The 20,946-nt window shown below is 44.2% G+C and overlaps 1 protein-coding gene across 1 annotated transcript in view; it reads left to right on the top strand.

Annotated features, from left to right (window-relative positions):
- Nucleotides 1-537: 537 nt before the first annotated feature.
- SLC22A14 (solute carrier family 22, member 14) overlaps nt 538-20,946 on the top strand; it is a 37,232-nt gene continuing 16,823 nt past the window's right edge. The window contains exon 1 of the mRNA XM_011953315.1: nt 538-577. The gene's annotated coding sequence lies outside the window, so the exon portion shown is untranslated. The remainder of the gene's footprint in view (nt 578-20,946) is intronic.

The following is a 20,946-nucleotide window of genomic DNA, read 5'->3' as shown; positions in this document are numbered from 1 at the left end:
TGTACTGGTACAAGGACGGTCTGCCTTGTACCAGGCCCTGTGCTGATTTTCCTGTTCTGCCACTTTGGCCTCCCTTCCCCCAAGCATGAAGCTTGAAGCCCTGTTCCTGCAATCTGGCAGAGGAGGCTTCTAGTTTATGGGGGAGATGGGTCAGATACCAGCAGCTCTGACCAAGGATGGTTGGTAGGGAAGTGTCACAGAGAGACAGAGCAGAGGTGAGTGGGGTAGAGCCAAGCTGTTTCCAGCTGTGGGCTCAGGAAGGCTTGAAGGATAGTTGACAAATGAGTGATATCTGCAAGGACAGGAGAATTTCCGTGAGTGGAGGTGGAGCCCTCACGTGGAGGAAACAGCCTGCACAAAGGAACGGGCGGACGGGGGTTGCCGTTTGGCAGTTTTCCTGACCTGCCTTGCCCCTGGAGGCTGCGGCCAGTTGTGCCCCTGGAGTAGAATGCTGCCCCTCACCATTCCCAGCCCACCCCAAGGACCTCCCCACCCCATTGTGACACTACTTCCTGCACACCAGTGGAACTCAAAGGTTCTGCTTCCAAGGATCTGGCTGGGCCTGGATTGTGGTCAGGTGGGCCCTGGCTTTGGCTTGTGGTCCTGCCTCCAGGGAGGCAGGGCTGGGAGGGTGTGGAGGGTGGAAATTATGATGACACCTGGCAATTGCGCGGCCACGTTCTCAGCACAGGTGTGGACAGGAGCCTGCCTGGGCCTGTTTGGCTGTGGGGAGTCTGTGGAAGGAGCGGGCTGCCCTCTCAGAAAGCGTGAGTTCTCAGGTGTGGCGTCTGGCCATCTCCTGCGGCAGCTGGAGTGCTGCTCTTGGCTATGCCTCTCCCAGGCCTCAGTTACCTCTCTGGCACATTGACAGCCAATTGCCTGGGGTCTGTCCACCTGGCAGAGGACCTTTGGGAAGGGTAGAGGGAGTGAGTGCTCCAGGGCCTTGGGGTATCAGGTGGTGCTGGGGGATGCTGAAGCGGTCCCTGCAGAGGGAGACTGGTACAGATGGCTCTGGTCCAGAAGCCACATCTCTGAGAGGAGAGCGGAGGCTTTCTCCCTCCCTCCCTCCGTCCCTGGAAAGTCTCCTTTATCCACCTCCGCCCTCTCCAACCTTACACACATACATCCTGTATTGGTTTCCTATCGCTGCTATAACAAATGGCCACACTTAGTGGCTTGAAACAGCAGAGACTTATTACCTTACGGTTTTGGGGGTCAGAAGAACACATGGGCCTCAGCAGGCTAAGATCAAGGTGTCAGAAGGGTTGCCTTCCTTTCTGGAGGCTCTAGGGCAGAGTTCATTTCCTTCCTTGCCTTTTCCAGCTTCTAGAGCCTCCTGCATTCCTTGGCTCTGGGACCCCTCGCATCTTCAAAGCCACCGAGGGCTGCCCAAATCTTTATCAAGCTGCGTTTCTTTGGGTCTTATGAATTTAAGGATCCTGGGATTAATAGGACCTACCCGGACAATCCAGGATAATCTATTTTAAAGTCAGCTAAGTAGTAACCTTAACTTCATCTGCAACTTTAACCCGCACTTGCCATATAGGAAACATATTTACGAGTTCTGAGAATTAGGCATAGATCCCTCTGGGGGGTGCTTATGCAGCCTCCCCGACCTCCCAGCACACACACATCTGAGCACGCTCCCCCTCTGTGTTCCCTGCCTCTTATGTACCCCAAATTCTGCTGGGATAAGGGATCCCGAACTTGGGGCCAGGCAGGAGGCAAAGACAAGTGAAAAGGGCAAATGGTGCCAGACCCTGCTGGGCCTCCTGCATGCACAAATCAGAAGTAGCGGGAGCCAGGTACAGTGGCTGAAATCCCATTTCTACTAAAAATACAAAAATTAGCCAGGCATGGTGGCGTGCACCTATAGTACCAGCTACTCAGGAGGCTAAGGCAGGAGAATCACTTGAACCCAGGAAGCAGAGGGTGCAGTAAGCCGAGATCTTACCACTACATTCCAGCCTGGGTGACAGAGCAAGACTCTGTCTCAAAAACAAACAAACAAACAAACAACAACAACAACAAAAAACAGAGCAAACTCTCAGTCTAAAGGAGGGGCCCCTGCTCAGGTTTGCTAATTGTTGCCAGATGGGAATGCTGTCCTATTGACCAAACTTCAAAAAGAAAATGTTGCATTTATGTGAAATCATCTTTTGGCAGTTAAATCACATTCCAAGATACAGTGAGGCACCAAATGGGCTAGCCAAGGGAAATGTGTCTGCAGGCTGGATTTGTCCCATGGATGGTGAGCTGGAGACCTCTTCCCTGGATTGTGAAACAGCAGTCGCAGTCTGAAAAGGAGGCAGCCCACTAGTGTGACTGGTAGAAAACTAGGGGCCCAAGAGGGAAAGGGGATTTCTCCCCAAGCAGACAGTGAGCTCTTCTCCATCCCTGTCCACCCTGTCCAATAGTAGAGTGAAGGGCTTGTGGTGGCTTCTGAAAGTGGCCCTAGCCCATGACTAGGGCTAGCATGGCAGCTTGGTAACATGCCCAGGTGAGGACCCCATGGGGGCTGGTGGCCAGGCTGGGCCACTCCTCCAGGGTCAGTCTAAGAGGGATAGATGTGGCATATGCAGCTCAGCCTCCTCACAGATCCCCGCCCTCTAGGCCCACCACAGTGCTATTCCCAGCCAGGCAAGGGCCTCTGGTGTCCCAGCCAAGGCCTGTCCTCTAAAGAATTCTCTGGAGAAACTTTCCCAGAATGCTGGGAATCTGCAGGGATCTTGGCAGAAACGAGAGGAAGAACTTAGAAAGGATGCCTCCGTTAATCATTACAATATGCCTCAGTGTCTTCTGCAGTGCTTAGGGAGCAAGTTCCCGCGAGACAAAGGACCAGAGTGTAGGAAATGTGAGAATACATGGGAGAATGTCCCCTTCAAGGACACCTGGCCTGACAATGTGGGTGATCAGCCTCCTGCCAAAGAAAAAAAAAATCACAAGAACAGAGACAAAGGGTCTCATCATACTACAAAATGACCAAAAAGCAATACAATTATAAGACCCAACCTTTCTGGTGGGACTGTAAGGAAACAGACACCTCATGAACTGTTGTGGACTCTGAAATGGGTTGCTCTTTCTGGAGGACACTATGAGCCTATGTTACAAGAGCCATATAAACAGTCCTACTTCTTAGACCTTAGCCCAGGGAACAAAGAGAGCCCTCTGCACATTACTGTGTACAGAAAAGTGGTCTGGGATAGTGAGGAAGTGGTGAGAAACAGCCCTGGTGCTCAGTAGCTACCACGAAGTAAACAGCACCTTAAGGATCCTGCAGCCATTAATATGATCAATGTGAAGATGGCTTTTGGCTGTGGAAAATACTAAGAGCAAGTAGTAGCAGGCAGAAGTTCACTAAACAGGGGATACCCTCCCATCACAGTGGGGGACTGCTGCCTTTATCAGTCTCCAGCAGAGGGGAGGGGCCCTGCAGGAAGAGCAGGAGTGGATATTTCAGGAGAGAGTCCTTGGTTACAATATTGTTTTAAAATAAAAACAGACACGTGTGAATCTATCACCCACCCAAAGCGCCAGAACATCTCTAATGATTTCAGTCCACCTCTTCCTTGACATCATCCCTCTGTCTCCCCTCAGAGATGGTTTCCTGAATTTCATCCTTGTTGTTAAAAAAAATCTATAGTTTCATTGCATGATACACTGAAATTATTTCTTTACTCTTGCTTGTTTCCAAACTGTGTAAAAAGAGCATAAGTTTTCTGAGACTTGCTTTTTTCACTAAACATCATGTTTTTGAGACTCATACAGGTTAATGGATGGAGCTGAAGCTTCTTCATTTTCACTGCTATGTTGTGTTTCATTATATAAATCTACTACAATTTACACATTCTTTCATTGATGTGCATTTGGGCTCTTTTTTCACATTTGAAAAGTGTCATGAGCATTTTGGTGCTTATTTCCTGGATCATATGTACAAATGGCTCCCTAGAGTATATAGCTGGGTGTAGCATTGTTGGGTCATAAGGTATCTGGATATTCAACTTTATAAGACAATGCCAAATTGTTTTCCAAAGTGGGTCGGTGAATAATTCTGCCAGGAATGTATGCAAGGTAGTTTTCTCCACCACTTGGTATTATCAAACTTCTCAAGTTGGCCAGGCGTGATGGCTCACGCCTATAATCCCAGCACTTTGGGAGGCGGAGTTGGGCAGATCACCTGAGTCTGGGAGTTTCAGGCCAGCCTGACCAACATGGAGAAACCCCATCTCTACTAAAAATACAAAATTAGCCAGGCATGGTGGCTCGTGCCTGTAATCCCAGCTACTTGGGAGGCTGAGGCAGGAGAATTGCTTGAACCTGGGAGACAGAAGTTTGCAGTGAGCCGAGATTGTGCTGCGCCATTGCACTCCAGCCTGGGTAACAAGAGTGAAACTCTGTCTCAAAACAAAAAAGAAAAAACAAAAAACTTCTCAAGGTTTGTCAATCAAATGAATGTATAAATATCCTACAATGGTCTTGATTTGCATTTCCCTCATTATTAAAGAGGTTGAGCATCTTCACATGTTTGTAGGCTACACGAGTTTCCTCTTCATAAAATGCCTGTTAGGTCTTTGGCCCATTTTTGTTCTTTAGACGGAGTCTTGCTCTGTCGCCCAAGCTGAAGTGCAATGGCACCACCTTGGCTCACTGCAACCTCCGCCTCCTGGGTTTGAGCAATTCTCCTGCCTCAGCCTCCCAAGTAACTGGGATTACACACGCGTGCCACCACACCTGGCTAATTTTTGTATTTTTAGTAGAGACTGGGTTTCACCACGTTGACCAGGGTGGTGTCGAATTCCTGACCTCAGGTGATTCCACCCACCTCAGCCTCCCAAAGTGCTGAGATTACAGGCGTGAGCCACCGTGCCCGGCCTGATTTGTGGTTCTGTACATACTGTTTACATATTCTTGATCCTAGTCCTTTTTCAGATATAGATGTGTGTGTGTGTGTGTGTGTGCAAATATCTCCTTCCAGTTGTGTCGTTTTTTTCTACTTTAAGATTTTCATTTTTAAGTTTTGTCTGCTTAAAACTGCTATATTGCTAAATTTGACTGTAAGCTTAATATTGCTATACTGTATTTCACTGTATACATATACTACAATTTATACATTCTTACATACCTGTAGTCAAATTTATAAATTTAAAATTTTATGGTTAGCACAAAACAGCATAGTTTTTGTGTCTTGATTAGGAAATCCTTCCTCACCTGAAAGTCAGAAATAGATTCCCTTATATTTTCTATTAAAAGTGTTATTATTGAAATTTAAGGCCTTAACAGGGCTGGCATTTTTGTTTATGATATGAGGAACCTAATTTTAATTTATTTTTCCATTTACTGACCTATCCTGCCACTCCCCTCTCAGATATCAAAACTTTATGTTTGCATGGATGTATTTCTGGGCTTTCTATTAGCTATTTCTATGTTGGCACATTCTCATTCATTCATATAACTTTATAATAAATTTTGATAATTCGCAGGGCACATCATTCTTATTATTCTTCAAAATTTTCTTAGGTATTTATACCCTTTGTCCTTCAATATACATTTTAGAATCATCTTGTCAAAAATAATTTTATAAAAAATACGTTCTGGATTTTGAGTAGGGTTGTATGAAATCTACAGATCAATATGGAGAAGAATTGACAACTTTTATTCATGACCATGAGATAGCTCTACATTTACTTTTCTTTCTTCACATATTTCTGTACATTTTATCATTATTTTACACACAGGTCTTGCATATATTTTTAAACCATTTTAAAAAATGTGGTAATATATACACAACACAAAATTTATCATCTTAACCATTGTTAAGTGTACAGTTCAGTGGCATTAAGTAATTCACATCATTGTGCAACCTTCACTACCATCCATCTCTGGAACTATTTTCCCAAACTGAAATTCTGTACCTACTAAATAATAACTCCCCTTTTCCTCCTCCCTCAGTCCCTGGTAACCACCATTCTACTTTCTGTGTCTATGAATTTGACTAGGTACCTCATAAAAGTGCAATCATACATGTCCTTTTATGATTTGCTATTTCACTTAGCAGAATGTTTTCAAGGTTCATTCACACTGTAACGTGTATTATAATTCTATTCATTTTTAAGGCTGATTCATATTTCATTGTATGTATATACCACATTTTCTTTATCCATTCATCCATCCATGGACATTTGTGTTGTTTCTACCTTTTGTCTATTGTGAGCAATGCTGCTGTGAATATGGATGTACAAATCTGTTTGAGCTCCTGCTTTTAATTCTTTCGTGTATATACCCAGAAGTAGACTGTTGGATCAAATGGTACTTCTATTTTTAATTATTTTAGGGACCATCATACTGTTTTCCATAGTGGCTACACCATTTTACATCCAATACAAAGGGTTCCAATTTCTCCACATCCTCACCAACATTTGTTTCCTTTTCTTTAAAAAAATTAATAATAGTCATCCTAATGGGTGTCTTGTACACATTTTGTTAGACTGTTCCTAATCTATATTTCAATATTATAAATGGTATCTTTTAAAGTTTCCAGTTTTTAAAAATCGTCTTCGTTTGAAATGATTTTAGGGTTTTAACAAAAGTTGTGAGGCTGGGCACGGTGGCTCATGCCAGTAATTCCAGAACTTTGGGAGACCAACATGGGAGGATCACTTGAGGCCAGAAGTTCAAGACCATCCTAAGCAACAAAGTGAGACCTCATCTCTACAAAAAATAAAAAAAAATTAGCCCTGCATGGTGGCACACACCTACAGACATAGCTTCTCTGAAGGCTGAGACAGAAGGAGCGCCTGAGCCCAGGAGTTCAGCTGCAGTGAGCTATGATTGTGCCACTGCAATCCAACCTGGGTGACAGAGTGTGACTTTAGCTCTACAAAAAAAAAAAAATTGCAAAAACATGAACACAGACTTCCCATTCCTTCTACACCCAGCTTCCCCTAATGTTGGCATCTTACTTATCTAACCCAGAAAATTAACACTGACACAATACTATTACATAATCTGTAGACCTAACTTGAACTTGGCCAATTCTCCCACTAACGTTCTTTTCCTGGTCTGAGGTCCAATCCAGGGTCCCACACTGTGATTCGTTGTCCTGATGTTACCAGAGGGTCCTTGCTCCCAGAGCTCCCAAGATGGTGGCGGGCTGCTTCCAAGATGGCAGCAAGCCTCTTCTTCTCTAACCTGGGGTTCTTGGCCTCAAGGATTCTAGGGAATGGAATCTTGGGCCATGCAGTGAGTATTATAGGTCTATTGGAAGCCGTGGGTCACAGAAGAGAACCGTGGAACCCAGCTACTAGTGTTCAGTTCGATTAGGACGAACCCAGGCACTTAGCCGTGCAGGAACAATGGCAAACCTTTAGCCCAATCCGGAGCGGCAATGGGCACCTCACTGGATCAGGAGCACAGCAGACACCCTGCCGGATCCGGAGGGGCAGAAGTCAGCGGTGGGTCTGCGACTGCGACAAACAGCAGTGGTGGACGGCAAGTGAAAGCTCAGCTCGAGGGGTAACAAACATGGACCAGTAGAGTGTGCAGTTGCAAGATTTTATCGAGTGAAAACAGAGCTCCCATACGAAGGGAGGGGACCAAAAGGGGTAGCTGTTGCTGGCTCGAATGCCTGGGTTTATATCCCGATCACTGTCCCTCCCACTGTGCTCTCAGGCGATAGATGATTGGCTATTTCTTTACCTCCCGTTTTTGCCTAATTAGCATTTTAGTGAGCTCTCTTTACTATCTGATTGGTCGGGTGTGAGCTAAGTTGCAAGCCCCGTGTTTAAAGGTGGAAGCGGTCACCTTCCCAGCTAGGCTTAGGGATTCTTAGTTGGCCTAGGAAATCCAGCTAGTCCTGTCTCTCAGTCCCCCTCTCAACAGGAAAACCCAAGGGCTGTTGGGGAGGTTGGCCCACGACTGCTCTAACTGCTTCCTGCTGAACTGGGGTGAAGTAGGGGTTGTGCAGTTGAGATTTCCTCGGGAGGGGTGCCTTCCATATCATCAACATCGGAGCGTGGGCTAGCGGGCCGGTCCGGGGGTCCACAGTAGGTCTTAGTCGTGGACTGCATCTGGGGCTCCATTTGAAGAGCAATTTGTAGTTTTACAGCTTCGATTCTGGAAGAGACAAACTTAACAAGAGACAGGGATTGAAATGTATGGCCCGCAATGTAGGGGATTATTTCTTTGGCACACTTTACAGGCTCTGACTATCTGCTTGATAGTTTTAAAAAGATCTGGTCCAGTAAACAATAATCTGGCCATCTGATGGGTGCTATCAATGCCTAAATGAAAGGTTTGGTGAAGGATTTCAAGTAATTTTCATTGGTTAGCTGCAGGCAAAAGTGTTTTTCCTTCTTCGGTGGCTAGCCATCCTGAGGGGAGGAAACTATGTCCTCGTGAGGTTCCCTATTCTATTTCTCCTGTTGAGTACCGGGGCTTGGTTTCCCGGAGAGGATTGCCCCATACTAGGGGTCCTTCTATAAGCATTTCTAATGGAGGGTCCTGCCTTGTGGTTCTTTTGGCTTCAATATCTGCTTGGTGGTTCCCTTCTATTTCCCTTTCCTTTCCTTTCTGATGACCCTGGCAGTGGAAGACTGCCACCTCTTCAGGTTTCTGTATCACCAATAATAATCTGCTAATAGCTTCCTGATGTTTGATAAGTGTTCCCTCAGAAGTTACGAATTCCCTTTCTCTCCATATTGCTGCGTGGGCATGGAGGACTAGGTAAGCATACTTAGAGTCTGTATATGGATTTACCCTTTTTCCTTCTCCAAATTTTAGTGCCCAAGTGAGGGCTATTAGTTTTTCCAGCTGAGCACTAGTTCCTGGAGTGAGGGGATTACTTTCAAGTATTCCATTATCACTGACCACTGCACACCCTGCTTTTCGAAGTCCTTTTTCTACAAAGGAACTTCCATCAGTATACAAGTTGAGGTCGGGATCAGTCAAGGGAACCTCTGAAAGGTCCCCTCGAGCGGCATAAGTTTGAGCAATCACCTGTTGACAGTTATGTTCTATCTTTTCTTCCTTGTCTAGAAGAAATGTGACTGGATTAAGAGTTGCAAAAGTGTGCAGTCACAGCACTGGCCCTTCAAGTAATAGAGCCTGATATTCAAGTAAACGGTTGTCTAACAGCCACGAGTCTCCTTTAGCAGTGAGCATGCTGTTCACATCATCAGATGTCCACACAGTAAGATCTCTTCCTTATATTATTTTAACTGCTTCAGATACTAAGACTGCTACTGCCGCCACTACCCGTAAGCCACGAGGCCAACCCTTTGCCACTACATCAGTTTCCTTACTCAGGTATGCCACGGGTTGCAAGCTCGTCCCTTGGACCTGTGTAAGGACTCCTAGAGCTATTCCTGTTTTTTCTGTGACGTATTAAGAAAAATCTTGCCCCGTTGGCAAGCTTAACACTGGGGCTTGAGTTAGGGCCTTCTTTAGGGTCTGGAAAGCTGCTTCTGCTTCAGGTGTCCATCTTACTAAATGGGTATTGGCTTTTTGAGTTTCCTTAATTAGTGTATATAATGGTCTGGCTATTTCACCGTACCTGGGAATCCATATTCGGCAGAAGCCTGTTATGCCAAGGAACCCTCTTATTTGCTTTAGGGTTTTGGGATGAGGATAAGCCAGTATAGGCTGGATACGTTCCTCACTGAGGCCCTGGTGACCTGGGATAATTTTAGCCCTAAGTATTTAACCTGCTGTAAGCAGAGCTGAGTCTTTGGTTTGGAAACCTTGTAGCCATAGGTGGTGAGGAAGTTTAAGAGCACTTGGGTGGCTTAATGGCATAAGGTTTCTGAACAGGCGGCTAAAAGTAAATCATCCATGTACCAAAGGACAAGAGTGTCCAGGTATGAGAACTGGCTCAAGTCTTGGGCTAATGCCTGGTCAAATAGATGGGGGCTATCCCTGAACCCTTGGGGTAAAACAGTCCAGGTGAGTTGAGATGTTGGGTTCAAAGGATCTTCAAAAGCAAACAAGAATTGAGAGTCAGGATGTACGGGGATGCAGAAAAAGGCATCCTTAAGGTCCAGGACTGTAAACCACTCTGCTTCCTCTGGTGTTTGGGAAAGCAGAGTGTGAAAGTTAGGTACAGCTGGGTATAGGGGTACAATGGCCTCATTGATAATCCTGAGATCCTGCAATAACCTCCACTGTCCGTTGGGTTTCTGTACTCCTAAGATTGGAGTATTGCAAGGGCTATTGCTTGGTTTTACTAGGCCTTGGGCTTTTAGGTCCTTAACAATTTTTTGGAGTCCTTGTTGAGCCTTGGGTCTAAGGGGTACTGCTTTGGTGGGGAAAGGAGGTGGAATCCTTTAGTTTAACTTGAACAGGACGGGCGTTCTTTGCTCGTCCATATTGTCCTTCTCTTGCCCAGACTTCAGGATTAATTCCTTCCTCAAGCAGGGGACAACAAATGGGTGTTCCTTCTCCTATGTTCAGGTGTATAATGGCCTCTGCTTTTGCTAGAATGTCTCTCCCTAACAAGGGAGTGGGGCTTTCAGGCATAATTAGAAAAGCATGTGAAAGAGTAAAGTTCTACAGTCACAACTTAGTGGCTGGGAGAAATATCAGCCACTAAGTTGTTCCCCAGTTACAACCAGACAGTGACTGGCTGTCCTAGGACCCTTTGGATAATGACAGATCTGGGGAAGTTGTCCAGGACAGGAGAGTAAGACTGAGAAGGCCGCGCCAGTGTCCAGAAGACAGTTAACCTCCTGGCCCTCAATGGTCAAGCATACACGGGGCTCTGTGAGGGTGAGAGCATGGGCTGGCGCTTGCCCCGGGCACCCTCAGTCGTGCTGCTGGATCATCTGGTTAGTGGTTCTGACTCAGGACCTTCGTCCCCGGGGCAGTGGGCCTTCCAGTGATTCCCGTGACATAAGGGGTATGGACGAGGGGACAGCTTATTAATTTTTTTTTTTAAAGCAAAACTCCATTTTTATTATTTTTAAATTCCTTTGAATTCTGGCCTGTATGCCATAGGATTTCTGGAATGTCACATTTCTTTAGAAAATTTTAATGTTAAGTCTAGGTTCATTAAAAAATACTAACAAAGTTTAGGAACATACTTGGTGTTTCAGAAGACATATGGTAGGTATATTTTTTTGGAAAGTACCTGGATTTTGAGAAATTCAGACCAATCTAAATTTACCTTGCCATCCTTGGTCATGTACTCTCAAAGGCCAAAATAGCAGATTTATAACAGTATAAACCAGCAAATTCTTGCCATTCTTTTGGTTTGTTAGTCTTCTCTATACAAGTTTGATTTTACACATACACCGTGGCATTCTTGAGTCTGGTTCTAGTTACTGGTTTAATGACAATGATTTAAGGCGGAAAAGGAATAATGACCACATATAAGGGAGCCTCCTCAGGCAAGGAAACAACAGCTTTTTTTTTTTTTTGAAAGCCAAGGAAGAAGAGCAACTTCCAAATAATAAAATTTCTTCCTTAGGTAATGACGGTGTAGAGTGCCTCATAGGAGACGGTGCAGTGAGTCATTCCTTCCTGTTTCACTTTCCCTCTTAAGAGTACCGATTTTGTGCTCATTGCCTTATGGCCACAAACAAAAAGCAAAGAGTTAGGCCATACGTTGCTAAACTACAGAATCAGTTGAATTCCTACTTTTTCATGCGCATCAGTTCATGTTTTAATTTGGTACTTTGGGGTTTTAAGCCTGCCATTCTTTTGCAATGTCATAGAAATCAGCCACCCTACCAGAGGGGTACTTACATTTCTTGTGCTCTTCAAAATATTTTATGGTACCCACAACTTTTTCCTCCTGAAACTTACTCTCAGTAAGACATTGTTCTAGATCATAATAAGTACATATTTAATTGACTATTTTGTCATAAGACTCCAAATTTTTTTTCCTGGAATCATATATGCATATATTAATGGAAAGTATTTCTCTTCTACCCTGTCTCAACAGCACAGTCCCAAACACCCTGCAGTTCCCTAGATATTATCCGTTCTCATTTTTGTACCAATATCTGTATCAGTTCGGATCTTTCCAAGCAAGTGAAACTCATTTTTGGCTAACTTAAACCATAAGTGAATTTGTTGGAAACCTAAGGGCGTTATAGAATTACTGAAAAGGTTAGAGAGCAAGGTTTAAAAATTAATTGCAATCAAGGCATTTTGGGGACCCAAGAATCAGAAATTCCAGGAAGAGATCCATAACAACACGGACTGGATGCTGCCACTTTGTACGAGCAGTGGTGTTTCTTCTGTCCTTGCATAACAGTTTCCATATTTAAATCCCCAGAAGACAGAATCCAATTGTGGAAGTATAGATCATTTACTAGGGAGTAAGAAAGAAAATGGTGGTTCTATTTGAAATGGTAAATGGAGTTTGGATGATCAAAACTGACAAGTTATCTTCTACACATGGGCAATTATGAGCCAATACAGCTTTTGAAAATTTACATAATATTTTGTTTGTGTGTTTTGTTCTAAAGTATTTTATTTTATTTTTACGCTTTAAGTTCTAGGGTACATGTGCACAACGTGCAGGTTTGTTACATATGTATACATGTGCCATGTTGGTGTGCTGCACTCATTAACTCATCATTTACATTAGGTATATCTCCTAATGCTATCCCTTCCCCCTCCCCCAACCCCACAATAGGCTCCGGTGTGTGATGTTCCCCTTCCTGTGTCCTAGTGTTCTCATTGTTCAATTCTCATCTATGAGTGAGAACATGCAGTGTTTGGTTTTTTTGTCCTTGTGACAGTTTGCTGAGAATGATGGTTTCCAGCTTCATATCCATGTCCCTACAAAGGACATGAACTCATCCTTTTTTATGGCTGCATAGTATTCCATGGTGTATATGTGCCACATTTTCTTAATCCAGTCTGTCGTTGATGGACATTTGGGTTGGTTCCAAGTCTTTGCTATTGTGAATAGTGCTGAGGTGGCTTATTTCTATTTGGACAATCTTTTTTAAAGTGTCCTTATAGACCACACTGGAAGCAAGCTCTATTAGGCATTCGATTTGCCCAGGTTTTCCCCTTTCCAGAGCCTCCAAAGTCTGCTTGTCTGAGGGCCATGACTAAAGCGGTGGCCTTTCTTTATCCTGTTTGTCCCATTCTGCCTGCTCCTCCTGATCTCTGTTATAAAAAACCGAGGTTGCCAAGTTCAATAGGGTTTCCAAGTTTTGCTCCAGGCCTAAGACGGACTTTCGAAATTTTTTTCTAATGTCTGCAGCTGACTGAGTGATAAACTTATCCTTTAAGGTTAGTTGGCCTTCAATAGAGTCAGGTGACAGGGAGGTATGCTTCCTCAATGCCTCCCTTAGTCTCTCCAGAAAGGCAGTGGGATTTTCTTCCTTTCCCTGTGTTACAGTGGACATCGTTTGATAATTCATAGGCTTCTTTCTAGTTTTCCTTAGTCCTTCTGGCATGCAAGTTAGCAAATGTCTGCAGCACCAATTTCCATGTTCGGATCCTGTGTCCCAGTGACGGTCTACAATGGGAACTGCCTGCTGGCCTGTGGGGAATTGTTCTTTCCTCTGTTGTCATCCTGTCTCTCATTTGGGGTTACTGTCTGATTTAGCAGTAACATTATTTCTCTCCATGTCAGATCAAAGGATTGCCCTAACCCTTGTAAAACATCACTTTAGCCATTAGGGTTATCTGAGAATTTACCTAGGTCTATTTTAATTTGCTTTAAGTCTGAGAGAGAAAAAGGTACATGCACTCTGGCTGGGCTGAATTCTCCTCCTTCTACTGCTTGGAGGGGGCATAATCGGGGAATATTGGCATGCTTTGGTTCATTGTTTACCCCTTTGTCTACCTCCTTTTGGACCGTTTGGGTTGAAGGGGGCTCCTTATTAGTTGGGGAAGGAGTCGGGAGGGATGCCGGGGTAGGGAGGTTGACTCTGAGGCTTCCTGTAGGGCATAAATCACACTTTTGACATAATTGCGAGTTGTCTCTTAATGAAAAGAAAGTTTGTACATATGGCACTTCACTCCATTTGCCTTCTTTTCTACAAAAAGGTCTTGCTGTAAGATGGTGTTATAATTTATGCTTTCCTCAGGAGGCCAGGTTTCTCCCCCTTGAAGAGGATATTGTGGCCAGGCGGTACTGCAGAAGAATATGTTGTTTCTTTCTTAGTGTCTGAGGATCAGATTGGTCCTAATTCTCCAGAATACATCTTAGGGGCGTTTTTGCCTTGGGGGGAACGTTTCCCATCTGAAAAAAGAACATAGGGATGTCAGCACCCCTAGTCATTTTCCGACGAGCATTAGTCCTAGAGCGTCCTCTATGGTCCCAATGCTTATTCCTTTCCAGGGTGCGTAACCACCCATGGACCTCTGCTTATCGGATTAGTTACGCTCACCGATGTCGCAGTCCTGCACCTGTTTTCCCACCTTTCTTGACCACAAAGAAAGGGGTCTGGGCTGCTGGATTCTAATGGTCCTTTACCAACTCGTCCAACATTGCCTTTGTGCTCAGGGGTGAGTCCTAGAGCTGGGCTGGGTTCCTGAGTATTTCCTAACAACCCAGCTGCCCCATCAAGGTGCATTCCCATAAACAGTTCTTATGCAAATTCATTTCAGAGAGGGTGTGGGTAACTTTTTGAGTCAGGATTGAGATAGAGTTTTTTTATTCTGTAAGTACTTTAAGGCTTGGCTGAATGTAAACAGCTCCAACGTTTGAGCAGATCAATTATTAGGCAATTCTCCTGTCTCTGCTTCCACAAGAGTCTCCCTATCAATTACTGAATACCCATTGTGGGTTTTTCTCAGTCACCTGTCCTGAAGGGAGTTCCTCCTAGGTGTGGTCGGATCTTTGTATGGTAATTAAGATTTAAATCCCCTGTTAGGAAACCTGCTGGGTTAAGGGAATTTTCAGTGGTTAATGTTAAATCACCTTTTTCTAACACAATAGCCCCATACTTTTAGATTTTTGAGTTAGTAAGCTACCTTTTTGATTTTTTGACTTAGAATAATTCTGAACTGGTGAAATGTGCTCACAATGAGGTTTCCTCTAAAAGTTACTTTTCTACTTTCTTCTGTTAGCAAAGCAGTTGCTGCTACAGACTGAATGCATTTGGGCCATCTGTGGGTTACTGGGTTAAGGATTTTTGATAGGAAGGCTACAGGTCGTCAGTGGTCTCAGTGTTTTCAGGCTACATCCTTGTTTACACTGACAACAAGGTAGTATTGGAGTGTTATAGGGTCATGGAGAAGACCTTCAATTATCAATTATAGGTTTAAGTTTACCCTGGCTTTTAAAGGAATAGGACACATTTTTTTTTTTTTTTTTTTTTTTTTTTTTTTTTTTTACTATTTCTATCTTTCTCTTTCTCTCTTTGACTCCCTTTTTGTCTCTCTGCCTCTTTCTCCTCTCTATCGCTCTGTCTCTCCTCTCTATCTCTCTGTCTCTCCTCTCTGTCTCTCTCTTCTCTTAGCCATTTACAAACTTGGGGCCCTGGCAAGGGTGATGGGGAACGGGTCCCACATATAACTGCCCATGTCGAGAGCTGTACACTTAAATCAGGAGGGACACCAGGGACAAGACTCCCTGTGTTTATAGCCTAGATACCTAAGGACGCAGCGTAGAGCTTCCTTAGATCCCTTTGGAGATACAACTTGCTAGAGGAAATGAAAGTCTGAACCATTAGTACCTAGGAGGCAGCGATGGGAGGAAGTAGATTCAGAGGTAAGGAGAATTTTGGGGCTACACTTTCAAAAAAGTCGTGGTCGGGACCCAGGAGGTATGGGTCAGAAGGAAAGGCAGGGGCACATACATGGGCGACTGTTGAATAGAGACTTCTGGCTGTAGGACCAGGAGTTTGGGACAATAACTTTCTGCCTCTAGTCAGCCCCAGGATTCCCCAGGAAAATTGAAAGTGGAAGCTGGTTCCAGGCAGATCAATGTTCCCAACCCAGAAGGGTTGGGGGTTGTTATAAAACCCTTCCCCAGACAGCCTCACACCTGACTCTTAAGTCTGGTGGCCATGCTAATCATTTTTAACTGGCTGACAGGTGCCCGGTATTTTCCTCCAGTTCTAAGGAAGGATAGGACAGAATAGCAAGTGAAAGTGGTCCAATATTACTCACCACTTTGGAGGTCCCTTTGTGGTCGCCAAAATGTTACCAGGGGGGTCCTTGCTCCCAGAGCTCCCAAGATGGTGGGGGGCCACTTCCAAGATGGCAGCAAGCCTCTTGTGCTCTGACCTGGGGTTCTTGGCCTCACGGATTCCAAGGAATGTAATCTTGGGCCATGAAATGAGTGCTACAGCTCTATTAGAAGCTGTGGGTCACGGAAGAGAGCCATGGAACCCAGCGACTAGTGTTCAGTTCGATTAGGATGAATCCAAGCACTTAGCCTCGCAGGAACAATGGCAAGCCTTTAGCCCAATCCTGAGCGGCAATGGGCACCTCACTGGATCAGGAGCACAGCAGACACCCTGCTGGATCCGGAGGGGTGGAAGTCAGCGGTGGGTCTGCCATGAGGACAAACAGCAGTGGTGGACAGCGAGCGAAAGCTCGACTCGAGCGATAACAAACACGGACCAGTAGAGTGTGCAGTTGCAAGATTTTATAGAGTGAAAACAGAGCTCCCATAAAATGGGAGGGGACCCAAACGGGGTAGCTGTTGCAGGCTTGAATGCCTGGGTTTATATCCTGATCATTGTCCCTCCCGCTGTGCTCTCAGGCGATAGATGATTCTTTACCTCCTGTTTTTGCCTAATTAGCATTTTAGTGAGCTCTTTTTGCCACCTGTTTGGTTGGGTGTGGGCTAAGTTGCAGCCCCGTGTTTAAGTGGATGTGGTCACCTTCCCAGCTAGGCTTAGGGATTCTTATGTGGCCTAGAAAATCCAGCTAGTCCTGTCTCTCAATGTCTTCTTAGTCTCCTACAGTCTCGGAAAGTTCCTCAGCCTTCTTCATGCTTTAATACTTGAAAAGTACTTGGCAGTTATTTTGTAGAATGCCCCTAAATCTGTTTGGTGGTGGTTTTTTTTTTTTTCTTCCACTTTTAAGTTCAGGGGTACCTGTGCACATTGTTACACAGGTAAATGTGTCCTGTGGTGGTTTGCTGCACGGATCAAACCATCACCCAAGTATTAAGCCCAGCATCCGTTAGTTATTCTTCCTGATGCTCTCCCTTCCCCACCCACCCTTGTTTGGTGTTTTCTTATGATTATATTAAGGCATGTATTTCTGGCAAGAATACCTCCGAAGTGCTGTTGTACCCTTAGTACCTCATATGCAGGGGTGTATGATGTCATCACATCCCCTTACTGGTGATTGTAATTTTGATTACTTGGTTAAAATGGTATCTGCCAAATTTCTTCACTATGGAATTATCATTTTCACCTTTGTAAATGATAAGTATCTTATGGTGAGACACACTTTGATACTATGTAAATATCTGTTTCTCATAACTTCATCCTCTAATTTTAATATTCATCAATGATTCTTGCCTGTAACAGTTATAACTGGTGCTTGCCAAATGGTGATTTTTGTATTTTCATCATTTTTTCTACACTTGTTACTGTGGGATTCTTCAGTAAGGAAGAGCTCACCCTTTGATACTACTTAGTCAGTTATTTATTTATATCATTATGGACTCATATTTATTCTATGGGTTACAACCTATTACTATAATTATTTATTTTGTTGCTAAAATTGTCCCAGATTTGTCCACTGGGGACGCCTTCAGTTTGGCTCCTGTGTTCTTTTGACGTGCCTCCATCATTTTAGGGTGTTTTCTTGCTTTCTGGCACCACAAGATATTTTATAATCATCTTGTACTGTCCCTGCTCCAATGCTGGAATCAACCATTTCTCCAATGAACCCTGATTCTTTTATTTAGGAACCAAGATCTGAGTACTAGGTGTGCTCATTGCTACTAAGTTGTTATTTTTTCTAGGCCATCTAGTGGACAGAGCTAGAAAATAGACATGCACACTCCATCTATCTATCTATCTATCAATCAATCAATCATGAGTTCATTCTGGTATCTTTGGTTCCAATCCAAACACCACAGTCTTCATTCTAGTCTTCCCTGTCTTTTGTGTGTGTGTGTGTGTGTGTGTGTGTGTGTGTGTGTGTGTGTGTGTGCATGTGTTTTAGACAGAGACTCGCTCTGTCACCCAGGCTGGAGTGCAGTGGTGCCATCTCAGCTCACTGCAACCTCTACCTCCACCTCCTGGGTTCAAGCAATTCTCCTGCCTCAGCCTCTGGAGTAGCTGGGATTACAGGCAGGTGCCACCATATCCAGCTAATTTTTGTATTTTTTAGTAGAGACGGGGTTTCACCATGTTGGCTAGGCTGGTTTTGAACTCCTGACCTCAGGTGATCCACCTGCCTTGGCCTCCAAAGTGCTGGGATTACAGGTGTGAGCCACCGCGCCCAGTTTCCCCTGTCCTTTGTTGTAACTCCTTTCTCTGACAAAAACCTAGCTCTTATCTACAATATAGTTACTCATTTACTTAAATATAGTATACACATAGTTTCAGAACTGCAAATCCATCTCTGTGAAAAACAAATTCACTAACTAGGATAACAATACTTGTGTACAGTTCTTTTCATCTTTAGCTTTACAATATGTGGTCAATATGCTATTTTTCGGTTACTTAGATTAGTCCTTTTCTTCCCCATCCTCTTCAATGCAGTTATGATGTTTATTTGTATCACATTAGGTTTATTTGTTGCTGTTGGATTACTTCTTTGTACAGGTTGGTTTTAATTACCTCTTTGGGGATGGGGTGTATGTGAAGCCTTACTAAGATTCTAAAATCAGAATTACACAAAAAGCTATACTCGGAGAATGGTCCCTCCCCTCCCATCCCGTCTACCCTATTCCATTCCCTCATTCTTTTCACCCATTCCCACCCACTCACCCTCAGAGATAATTAGTCTCATTAGTTTGTGACTTGTTCTCCTGTATTTTTTTCACAAATGAGTAATACATGTGTATTCTTATATCCCCTTTTATTACATGAAGAGCAGCTTACTAGAGATACTCGAGCATTTTGCTTTCTTCACTTACCAATATGGTCTGGAAATCAGTCCATATCAATGAATAGACATTTTCCTAATTGTTTTTTACAGTTGCATAATGTCACTTTTTTATTTTTGAGATAGTCTCACCCTGTCACCCAGGCTGGAGTGCAGTGGAGCATTCATAGCTCACAGCAGCTTCAATCTCCTGGGCTCAAGTGACCCTCCTGTTTTAGCCTCCCATGTAGCTGGGACTAACAGCATGCATCACTACACCTGGTTAATTATTTTATGTTTTGTAGAGATGGGGTCTTATTTTGTTGACCAGGCTGGTGTTGAACTCCTGGGCTCAAGCAATCCTCCTGCCTCAGCCTCCCAAAGTGCCGGGATTACAGGTGTGAGGCACCGCGCCAGTTCTTGTATTGCACTGAGTGGCTATACCACTGTTTATTCAGCCAGTCTCCTATGTATATGGATATTTAGTTTTTTTCCAATATTTTGCAACACAATCAATGCTGCAGTGTGAATAACCTTGTATACATGTATTTTCTTACTGTTGGAAGTGTATCTCCAGGGTAAATTCCCAAAGTGGGATTGCTAAATCAAAAAGCAAGTGTCTACATAGTTTTTTAGGTGTATCAGTGGTCTGTAAGACTGCCCCCAGGCTCTGCAATTCACCAGAAGCATTTATGGGCCTCAAAAGTTATTCTAGGGCCAAGTGCACTGTCTCACGCCTGTAATCCCAGCATTTTGGGAGGCCAAGGTGGGAGGATCACCTAAGGTCAGGAGTTCAAGACCACCCTCGCCAATATGGTAAAACTCTATATCTACCAAAAATACAAAAATTAGCTGGGTGTGGTGGTGTGCGCCTGTTGTCTCAGTTCCTTGGGAGCCTGAGGCAGGAGCATCACTTGAACCTGGGAGGTGGAGGTTGAAGTGAGCCAGGTTCACACCACTGCACTCCAGCCTGGGGAACACAGCGAGACTTCATCTCAAAAAAAAAAAAAAAGTTGTTATACACACTGCTACAACTTATTACAACAAATGGGTACAATGCAGGGTCAATAAAGGGAAAAGGCACAGTGGATGGAGTCTAGAGGATACTGGGTACAATCTTCCCATCTTCTCCCAATGAAAGTACATGGGATGCCCTTACTCCCCCAACAATGAACTGCAGCAACATGTGTGAAGTCTTTTCTGCCAGGGAATCTCCCTGAGTAAGACCCCAGCATTGTTATTGGGGGTTGAACATGAAGCTACACAGTGCCTTCATGACTAAAACTTCCATGACTGAAACTGCATTGCCCAATTGCAGACCCCAAGAAGGAAAAATGTTCAACATAAGGCACAAGCTATCTAGACAAGCTGGTACAATGTGGTTCAAGGTTCCAAGCATGCCAAACACTCTTTTAAAACATTTTTTTAGAGATAAGGTCTTGCACAGTGCAGCCTTAAACTCCTGGGCTCAAGCTATCAGGAGTGTCTCAACCTCCCAAGGGGCTAGGACTACAAGTGTATTCCACCATGTCTGGCTAATTTTTTTTGTTTGTTTGTTTCTTTAGAGATGCGGGGTGGGTCTCGCTATATTGCCTAGGCTGGTCTTGAACTCCTGGCCTCAAGCAATTCTCCCCCCTCAGCCTCCCCAAATGCTGGGATTATAGCCATGAGCCACTGCACCTGGCCCCAAACACTCTTAATGGTAGCAGAGGGAACACTCCAAAAGTTCAATTCCAGAAGCCAGCCAAAGACTAATCACTCAAGCAGTCCTTTCTTAACATGTGCAAGATGTAAACAAATCAGGGTGTCTGGGTTAATCCGTTCTTTAATATCAGGTATTGCCGAATTGTCCTTCAGAAAGGTTGTGCTGGTTTGCATTCCCATCAGCAATGTACGAAAGAGCTTGTTTCCCCACAGCCTCATCAACAAAATGTGCCCATGTGATAGGTGAGAAATATTATCACAGTATTGCTGTAATTAGCA

The sequence above is a fragment of the Colobus angolensis genome, unplaced genomic scaffold (assembly GCF_000951035.1).
Source record: "Colobus angolensis palliatus isolate OR3802 unplaced genomic scaffold, Cang.pa_1.0 Scaffold36, whole genome shotgun sequence".
Taxonomy (NCBI): domain Eukaryota; kingdom Metazoa; phylum Chordata; class Mammalia; order Primates; family Cercopithecidae; genus Colobus; species Colobus angolensis.
Note: the sequence above shows the minus strand (reverse complement) of the source record. Positions and strands in the feature narration are given on the sequence as shown.